Here is a 10,957-nt window from a genome sequence, read left to right as displayed (position 1 = left end):
ATGTAAAAACACCATCCTTTGGCGGTTCTGTTCCTTTCCAGGTCATAAAGCTACAGTTTAAGGAGACCTCAGCAGTGAACCAATGGAATGTTGAAGATAAAGTTGCAGCTCTGTTCGTGGCACTGAAAGGGCCTGCCGCGGAAATTTTACAGACCATCCCAGAGTACGAGCGGAACCAATACGAAACATTGATGAGCGCTTTAGAGAGACGTTACGAAAGCGAGCATAGGAAACAGATATTCCAAATTGAGTTGAAAAACTGCTACCAAAAAGCAAATGAGACATTGCAGGAGTTTGCTTCAGATATTGAAAGATTGGCTCATCTTGCAAATGCGGACGCACCCGTGGAATACACTGATAGGGTAAAAATCCAGAGCTTCATAAATGGCATACGAGATGTGGAAACGAAGCGGGCTACATATGCGAATCCAAAGCTAACGTTTGCTGAAACTGTATCGCATGCACTGACTCAGGAAACAACCTCACTTTTGAGTAAGCCAGCGTACAAAGCTCATCGCGTGGAAGTGGAAAAGCCAAACTGGGTAGACGCAATTTTGGAAGCATTGAAGGGTACGCAGCAGAAGAATAATGATGCAGTCAAATGCTTTAAGTGTGGAAAGCCAGGACATATTGCGCGTTATTGCAACACCAACCCTAACAGTTCCAACAATGTGGGTGGTCGTAAACGCAGAGCAGAAGGAGATGAGCAAATCTCCAAGACAAATCAATCGTTAAACTAAAGCGAGTCAGCAGCAAGGGGCGACAGCTGACTCGCTCAATTGAATGCCCCATAATCTCTATCTCACAAATTGGAAGAAGGTCGAGCAATATTACTGTCGGAGGCCATGTGGATGGAAAGGAACGTTTACTGACTGTAGATACGGGTGCATCTCATTCCATCATTCGAGCGGATTTAGTCAACAAGAAGATAAGACCATTGCATGGAGCAATATTGCGTACAGCCACTGGAGAAGACACCCAGGTAATTGGAGAAGTAGAATGTGAAGTAGCATTTGGGAACGTCACGGTACTACACAATTTTATAGTGGCAGGTATTGCTGATGAAATCATAATTGGAGTGGACTTCTTAATCAACCAAGGCATCAAAATCGATATGCAAAGCAAGACAATGCGATATAAGAACATGGATGTGCCACTCAATTTCGGCTACGAGAGAGACTACAGCAGTAAACGAGTGCTGGTGGAAGAGAGTCAGCAAACACCACCAAAAGCAGAAGCAGTCATCTGAGCAAAGGTTGATGGAGATTGTGGGACACACAAATTGTGGGTTGTCGAAGCAGCAAATAAATCAGCACTGAACATACTTGTAGGAAAAACCCTGGCTATGAAAAAACAAGATGGACGCATTCCGGTAAGAGTACTCAACGAGTTCAAGTCACCATTCAATTTGACCAAAGGAGCTATTTTGGGAAGATGCCAAGAGGCCGAAGTTGTTATTAACTGTGAACAGCTCCAGGAACACGTTTCATCTAGTAATACTGATCTTTCAAATGATATCACGGCATGGACGCATGGGCTAGAGGAAGCCTATCAGAGTAAGGCAAAACAACTGATCATAAAATACGCGAACATATTTGACCAGGATGGTTCCAAACCAGGCCGCACCAATGCTGTGAAACATCAAATTGACACTGGAGATGCGAGGCCGATCCGTCAAGCTCCACGTAGTGTTCCACTGGCAAAGCGGGAAGTTGTGAGTCAAATCATACAAGAAATGAGTGACAGCGGCGTCATCGAACCATCAGCTAGTCCATGGAGCTCACCGGTAGTACTTGTAAAGAAGAAGGATGGAAAAATGAGGTTTTGCGTGGACTACCGAAAGTTGAATGACGTTACGAAAAAGGATAGCTTCCCGTTGCCAAGAATTGACGACACTCTGGACTCGCTATCTGGTACGAAATGGTTTTCCACACTGGATTTGAAAAGCGGCTACTGGCAAATTGAGGTGAAGGATGAAGATAAAGAGAAAACAGCCTTCAGTGTCGGTGATGGTCTTTGGCAATTTACAGTGATGCCTTTTGGACTTTGTAATTCACCAGCTACTTTTGAGAGACTCATGGACCACGTACTGAAAGGACTACATTGGAAAACATGCTTGGTGTACCTGGACGACATCATCGTATTGGGCAAGAGTTTTGATGAACATCTTAAAAACTTGGAGGAAGTTTTCCAGAGAATAGCTGGCGCTGGTCTGAAGTTAAGTCCCAAAAAGTGTACGCTGTTTAAAAAGGAAGTAAATTATTTGGGCCACAAGGTAACGACAGAAGGTGTCTGTACAGCAAATGAAAAGATAGAGGCAGTAAAGGATTGGCCAAGACCACAGAATCTGCATGAATTGAGAAGTTTCCTTGGGCTGTGCACATATTACCGCCGATTTGTACCAAATTTTGCCAGCTTAGCCCATAGTCTCCACGAGCTAACAAGGAAAAATAAAGCTTTTGAATGGAAGAAGGAGCAAGAAGTAGCTTTCCAAACATTGAAAGAGCGGTTATGCACTGCCTCAATGTTGGCATACCCGATTCCAGGAGCAACGTTTATTCTAGATACAGATGCGAGCGGATATGCTATAGGAGGCGTTTTATCACAACTGGTCGATGGACAAGAGAAGGTAGTTGCATATTACAGCCGTTCAATTGGAAACCAGAGAGGAACTATTGCGTTACACGGAGAGAGCTGTTGGCATTGGTAGAGTGCATTAAACATTTTCACAAATACCTCTACGGCCAACGATTCCGTGCCAGGACAGATCACGCAGCGTTGAAATGGCTTCTGCAGTTCCGTAAGCCGGAAGGACAACTGGCACGGTGGATCGAGCGACTACAAAGCTACGACTTTTCCATTGAGCATCGAAAAGGTAGTACCCATGGAAATGCTGATGTAATGTCACGAAGACCATGTAGTTTGGAATGCAAGCACTGTTCAAAAGCCGAGGCTAAAGAAGACATTATAGATATCCGGCTAATGAATATAACATGTACAGATGAATGGGACAAGGAACAGCTAAGAAAGTGCCAGCTAGAAGATGCAGAACTGTCACGTGTTATGCATGGGCTCGAACGAAATGAAAGACCAAACAGAAAAGAGATGTCAGCAGAGAGTCCCATTGCGAAGTTATATTGGGCACAGTGGAACAGTTTAGAATTGATATCCGGTTGCCTTCATCGAGTAAGGGAGAGTGAGGATGGTAAATACAAGAATAAACTGATAGTTGTTCCCAGAAAGAGGATTCCTGACGTCCTCAGCGAGCTGCATAATGGTCCAAGCGGAGGTCATCTTGGAATCACGAAGACGCTCGAGAAGATTAAACAGAGATTCTATTGGGTTGGTTGCCGTCAGTCGGTCACTGAGTGGATTGCGAACTGCGAGGTTTGCAGCAGAGCGAAAGGGCCCAGAACACGAAGTCATGGCCAGATGAAGCAATATAACTCAGGTGCGCCACTTGAAAGGATCGCCATGGATGTCGCAGGTCCATTTCCTACTAGCAATCGCGGAAACAAATACGTACTGGTGGTTATAGATTATTTCAGTAAATGGCCAGAGGTATACACAATCCCAAACCAAGAAGCAGAAACAGTAGCAGAAGTGGTTAAAAACGAATGGGTTGCAAGGTATGGTGTACCAATGGAGTTACATTCTGACCAAGGCAGGAATTTCGAATCAGCTGTGTTCCAGGAAATGTGTAAGTCATTGGGCATCCGAAAAACACGGACAACTGCATTGCATCCTTAATCCGATGGTATGGTAGAACGATTCAATAGAACATTGGAGGAGCACTTAAGGAAAGTAGTAGACAAGTACCATAAAGAATGGGATACCCGCATTCCATTATTCTTGATGGCTTACCGATCAGCAGTGCATGAGACAACGGGCCAAACCCCTGCAAAAGCAATTTTTGGCAATGACCTTAGACTGCCAGCTGATTTGAAGTTTGGGATAGATGCCAATGCGGAGAGAAATGTCAGGAAATCCACTAGTGATTTGGAAGAAGAGCTAAGAGAAATACATGATCTGATAAGGCAACGAACAAAGATTATGAGTGACAAGATGAAAGCCAGATATGATAAAGAAATTAATTCAGAAGGTTTTCAGGAAGGAGATTTGGTGCTGTTATACAACACACAACGTAAAAAAGGTTTGTCCCCGAAATTGCAGTGTAATTGGGAAGGCCCATACAAAGTTGTAAAACGGATCAACGATGTAGTGTACCGCATACAAACCATCGGTAAACCACGAACCAAAATGAAAGTGGTCCATTTGGAAAGGCTGGCAACGTTTAGATCGAGAGATTTGTCTGACCGGGACGATCAGACTTAGGTGGAGGGCAGTGTCACGGATATTAGCATCGCTAAGTTATCCCATCACTAAGGCGATGCTAAGGCCACGATAAGCAGTATTTACGTCAATAATCAAATCATGTATACACATATATAAGGCAGCCGAAATAAGTCACACACAGATGCATTTACTTATACGCCTATGTATGCGCGAGAGACTGTAAACTACAAACATTCACATCAATAATTCAATCATTATGTATCTACATAAACGAATAAATAATTGCGTCTACACATATGTACGTATACGAGCATCGGAGCGGCAGTGCACAAACACATGCATATATCTTATCTGAGTTGTCACAAGAGAGAGCAATAATTTGTGCACGTAGTTGTGGCTGGCGATTTTGTAGCCGAAACTAACTAGTAACTTCTGGAAATAGAAGAGCCTAGATGTATGCAGCGTAAACTATAAAAGTGGCCCAAGCGAGTAAGAAGTAATTCAGTTTGAGTTGAGCTATCAATCAGTTTGATTAAGCACGCGATTTGGCGGCCAATAGTAGAGTTTCATTCGAGTTATCAATCAGTTTGGTTATTAAGCCAGCGAGTAGCAAAGTATACGTGTGATTGTGAAGTACTTTAATAAAGGCCATTTTTCCATTCTTCAATATTGGAGTTATTTATTCAACAGTTTAGTGATTCGAACAGAGCAAAAGGGCAAATAAGAGGATTTGCAGCAAATTTGTTACAATATATATATATATTTTTCAATTTCAGCCCCATTTTAACAGCTAGAAGCTTCAAATTTCACCAAATGCTTACGTTTATAGCATATATTGTTGTCTGCAAAAATCATACAGATCGGTGGTATATATAGTATATATCTCATACAACCGATTGTTCAGATAAGAAACTTTGCGCAATTTCTGCCCCATTTTAACAGCTAAAAGCTTCAAATTTCACCAAATGCTTACGTATATAGAACATATTGTTGTCTGAAAAAATCATAGAGATCGGTTGTATATATATCATATACCCCAAATAAACTGTCATTTTTGCCCCTTTTTTACGGCTAGAAGCTTCAAAATTCATCATATTTCATCAAATAGGTACGTTTACGTCATATGTTGTTGAAGTGCGTGATTCGTAGTCAAAGTTTTTACATGCAGACCACAAAAAACGTGAAGCTTTGCATCCTCACACAAAGTATCTACCTATTTTTATACTCAGTTGAGCAGAGCTCACAGAGTATATTAACTTTCATTGGATAACGGTTGGTTGTACAGGTATAAAGGAATCGAGATAGATATAGACTTCCATACATCAAAATCATCAGTATCGAAAAAAAAATTCGATTGAGCCATGTCCGTCCGTCCGTCCGTCCGCCCGTTAACACGATAACTTGAGTAAATTTTGAGGTATCTTGATGAAATTTGGTATGTAGGTTTCTGGGTACTCATCTCAGATCGCTATTTAAAATGAACGATATCGGACTATAACCACGCCCACTTTTTCGATATCGAAAATTTCGAAAAATCGAAAAAGTGCGATAATTCATTACCAAATACGGATAAAGCGATGCAGCTTGGTAGGTGAGTTGAACTTATGACGCAGAATAGAAAACTAGTAAAATTTTGGACAACGGACGTGGCACCGCCCAATTTTAAAAGAAGGTAACTTAGAAGTTTTGCAAGCTGTAATTTGGCAGTCGTTGAAGATATCATGATGAAATTTGCAGGAACGTTACTCTTATTACTATATGTATGCTTAATAAAAATTAGCAAAATCGGAGAACGACCACGCCCACTTTAAAAACAAAAAATTTTTAAAGTCAAATTTCAAAAGAAAAGTTAATATCTTTACAGTATATAAGTAAATTATGTCAACATTCAACTCCAGTAATGACATGGTACAACAAAATACAAAAATAAAAGAAATTATAAAAATGGGTGTGGCTCCGCCCTTTTTCATTTAATTTGTCTAGGATACTTTTAATGCCATATGTCGAACAAAACATTACCAATCCTTGTGAAATTTGGTAGAGGCTTAGATTCTAGGACGATAACTGTTTCTGTGAAAAAGGGCGGTTGAAGCCACGCCCAGTTTTTATACACAGTCTACCGTCTGTCCTTCCGCGCGGCCTTTAACACGATAACTTGAGCAAAAATCGATATATCTCTACTAAACACAGTTCTCGTACTTATCTGAGCTCACTTTATATTGGTGTAAAAAAATGGCAGAAATCGGACTATGACCACGCCCACTTTTTCGATATCGAAAATTACTAAAAATGAAAAAAATGCCATAATAATATACCAAATACGAAAAAAGGGATGAAACATGGTTATTGGTTTGGTCTATTGACGCGAAATATAACTTTAGAAAAAAAACTTTGTAAAATGGGTTTGACACCTACCATATTAAATAGAAGAAATTGAAAAAGTTTTGCAGGGCGAAATCAAAAGCACTTGGAATCTTGGAAGGATAACTGTTCGTGGTATTACATATATAAATAAATTAGCGGTACCCGACGGATGATGTTCTGGGTCACCCTGGTCCACATTGTGGTCGATATCTCGAAAACGCCTTCACATATACAACTACCACCACTCCCTTTTAAAACCCTCATTAATACCTTTTATTTGATACCCATATCGTACAAACACATTACAGAGTCACCCCTGGTCCACCTTTATGGCGATATCTCGAAAAGGCGTCCCCCTATAGAACTAAGGCCCACTCCCTTTTAAAATACTCATTATCGCCTTTCGTTTGATACCCATATAGTACAAACAAATTCTAGAGTCATCCCTGGTCCACCTTTATGGCGATATGTCGAAAAGGCGTCCACCTATAGAACTGAGGCCAACTCCCTTTTAAAATACTTATTAACACCTTTCATTTGATACCCATATCATACAAACAAATTCTAGAGTCAGCCCTGGTCGACCTTTATGGCGATATCCCGAAAAGGCGTCCACACATAGAACTAAGGCCCATTCCCTTTAAAAATACTTATTAACACCTTTCGTTTGATACCCATATTGTTCAAAAGCATTCTAGAGTCAACCCTAGTCCACCTTTATAACGATATTGCGAGGCCCACTCCCTTTTAAAATATTCATTAACACCTTTCGTTTGATACCCATATGGTACAAACGCATTCTAGAGTCAACACTGGTCCACCTTTATGGCGATATCTCGAAAAGGCGTCCACCCATAGAACTAAGGCCCCTCCATTTTAAAATACTCATTAACACCTTTCATTTGATATCCATATCGTACAAACGCATTCTAGAGTCACCCCTGGTCCACGTTTATGGCGATATCCCGAAAAGGCGTCCACAAATAGAACTAAAGCCCATTCCCTTTTAAAATACTTATTAACATCTTTCGTTTGACACCCATATTGTACAAAAGCATTCTAGAGTCAACCCTGGCCTACCTTTATAACGATATTGCGAAAAGGCATCCACCTATAGAACTAAGGCCCACTCCCTTTTAAAATACTCATTAACACCTTTCATTTGATACCCATATCGTACAAACAAATTCTAGAGTCACCCCTGGTCCACCTTCATGGCGATATCTCGAAACCGCGTCCACCTATAGAACTTAGGCCCACTCCCTTTCAAAATACTCATTTACACTTTCATTTGATACCCATATCGAACAAACAAATTCTAGAGTCAGCCCTGGTCCACCGATATGGCGATATCCCTAAATGGCGTCCATCTATAGAACTATGGCCCACTCCCTCTTAAAATAGTCTTTAATACTTTCCATTTGATACACATGTCATACAAACACATTCCAGGGTTACCCTAGGTCCATTTTACTACGAGGTGATTTTCCCTTATTTTGTCTCCATAGCTCTCAACTGAGTATGTAATGTTCGGTTATACCCGAACTTAGCCTTCCTTACTTGTTTATTTTATATTTATCTTAAAAATCGGTTAGATATGTTCAAATTTCACCAAATGCTTACGTGTATAGCATATGTTGTTGTCTGAAAAAATCATAGAGACCTGTGGTATATATAGTACATATCTAATACAACCGATTGTTCAGACAAGAAACATTTCGCAATTTCTACCCCATTTTAACAGCTATAAGCTTCAAATTTCAATAATTGCTTACGTATATAGTATATATTGTTGTGTGAAAAAATCATAGAGATCCAGGCAGGCGCGGATCTACGGGGGGAAATAGGGGACATTCACAAATCTCAAAATTGTAAGCCCTTAAAAGAAAATAGATAGACCCACCATTAAGAATACCGAAATAATCAGGATGAAGAGCTGAGTTGATTTAGCCATATTCGTCTGTCCGTCTGTCTGTTTGTATGCAAACTAGTTCCTCAATTTTTTGAGATATCTTGATAAAATTTGGTGAGCGGGTGTATTTGGGTTCCGATTAGACATTTGTCCTAACCGGCCGGATCGGGCCACTGTAGCATGTATCCTCCATACAACCGATTTTTCAGAAAAAGAGGATTTTTTTCATATCTTCCTCAGTTTATCAGATTGAAGCTTCAAACTTCACCATATACTCTCGTATATTGAACATATTGTTGTCTGAGAAAGTTAATGAGATCGGTCGTATATATAGTATCCCCACAACTGATTGTTCAGATAAGAAGCTTTTCGTAATTACTGCCCTAATTTACGAGCTAGAGGCTTCAAATTTCAACGAATGCTTACGTATATAGCATGTATTGTTGTCTGAAAAAATCATAAAGTTCGGTGGTATATATTTATTTATTTATTTGTTTATTTAGTTAGTCTATGAACAAAAGTTTCTTACAGACTAATAACAATTAACAATGAAAAATAAAAACTAAGACTAAAAGCCTAGAACATAGTATTTAGAATCTTAGAAAAAATAGTTTTCGAAAGTGAAAAATCAAATTGGATAGAACTCGAGATGAAATTAAATTCAATTAGGGCTCGCACAAGAGGAGCATTACGCGAATAATCAGTTCTACAATTAACGCCATAAAAAGGTAGAAAGCTAGAAGATTAGGCTGAGGTATGTTAAAATTAATTTTCTCCAAAAGAAAAGAGCAGTCAATAACGCCACTGATAATATTATGAACAAAAGAAAGCGAGAGAACCGTTCGTCTGGCTTCCAAAGTTTTTAAATTTATCAAAAGCAGGCGAGATTCATAAGATGGAATTGGTTCATCAAAATTCAAAGAATGTAAAGCATATTTGAGAAAATCTTTTTGGACCCGTCCAATCCTGTTAACGTGATTTTGTGACTTGGCCTCCATATAAAAGCAGCGTATTCCAAATTAGAACGAACAAACGCCGGTCACAACAACTTGAGAGAATAAGGGTCACAAAAATTTGAACTATTGCGCTTAACAGATCCAAATACCGAATAAGCTTTCGAAATAATGTGACTAATATGTCTATTGAAAGAGAAGTTACTAGAAAAAATTACACCAAGATCTTTAATTTCATCCACACGTAATAGTGAATGGGAAATGTGATAAGATGTCGGCAAGATATTACGAGTTTTCGCATAAGTGACTTTAAAACACTTTTTGATATTTAAAGAAAGCCGAGAATTAAAGCACCATACTTCTAAGCTATCAATGTCTTTCTGAAGCTTAACAGCATCATCCGGTTTTGCAATTTTCGAAAATGCCTTTAAATCATCGGCATAGAGTAAGACCACAGCAAAACTTAAGCAGCTGCTTGTATCATTAATAAACAAAACAAAGAGTAATGGGCCTAGAATACTTCCTTGAGGAACCCCAGAACAGGCGAAGAATGGTTGAGAAGAAGTGCCGTCAACTGTTACCACACAATTCCTGTTACATAAATAAGACTGGATCCATTTCAAAAACACCAAATTAAATCCTAAACGAGAAAGCTTATAGATCAATAGGAATGTGAAACTTTATCGAAAGCTTTTGAGAAATCAAAGTAAATGCAGTCAACTTGAAGTCCCGAAGAGAAAGATGCAATACAATACTCACTGAATACTGCGATATTCAAAACCGTGAGAGATAAAGCCATGCTGGTTTGGCGAAATCAGACTCTTACATACAAAGTACATTTTATCCTTAATGATAGTTTCAAAAACCTTCGAAACCGTAGAAAGCTTTGAAATGGGTCTATAATTACAAAAATCGTTCTTACAGCCTCCTTTAAGAATAGGACTAATAGAAGTAAATTTCCAATCATCAACGAAAACTCCAGTTGACAATGACAAATTGAAAATTAGTTTTAAAGGCACAACTAATGCAGGACAATTGTTCAATAGTAGAACTGAAAGTCCATCAGAGTCAGTTTTCGCAGATGGTTTAAGTTTATTAATGCCAGTAATAACATCTTTAGAAGAGAGGCTAAGAGAACCAAAACTTAAAGTAGATTCGCAGTTTTAGTTCAAGCTAGGCGGAAGATTGTCATCGTCAACAACAAAATTTAAACTGAACAAGTAAGTAAGGCTAAGTGGGTGTAACCGAACATTACATACTCAGCTGAGAGCTATGGAGACAAAATAAGGGAAAATCACCATGTAGGAAAATGAACCTAGGGTAACCCTGGAATGTCTATGTATGACATGTGTATCAAATGGAAGGTATTAAAGAGTATTTTAAGAGGGGGTGGGCCATAGCTGTGTAGATGGACGCCATTTAGGGATATCGC

Source organism: Eurosta solidaginis, unplaced genomic scaffold, assembly GCF_040869045.1.
Source record: "Eurosta solidaginis isolate ZX-2024a unplaced genomic scaffold, ASM4086904v1 ctg00001172.1, whole genome shotgun sequence".
Classification (NCBI taxonomy): domain Eukaryota; kingdom Metazoa; phylum Arthropoda; class Insecta; order Diptera; family Tephritidae; genus Eurosta; species Eurosta solidaginis.
The sequence above is the reverse complement of the archived record's forward strand: the minus strand, read 5'-3'. Positions refer to the sequence as shown.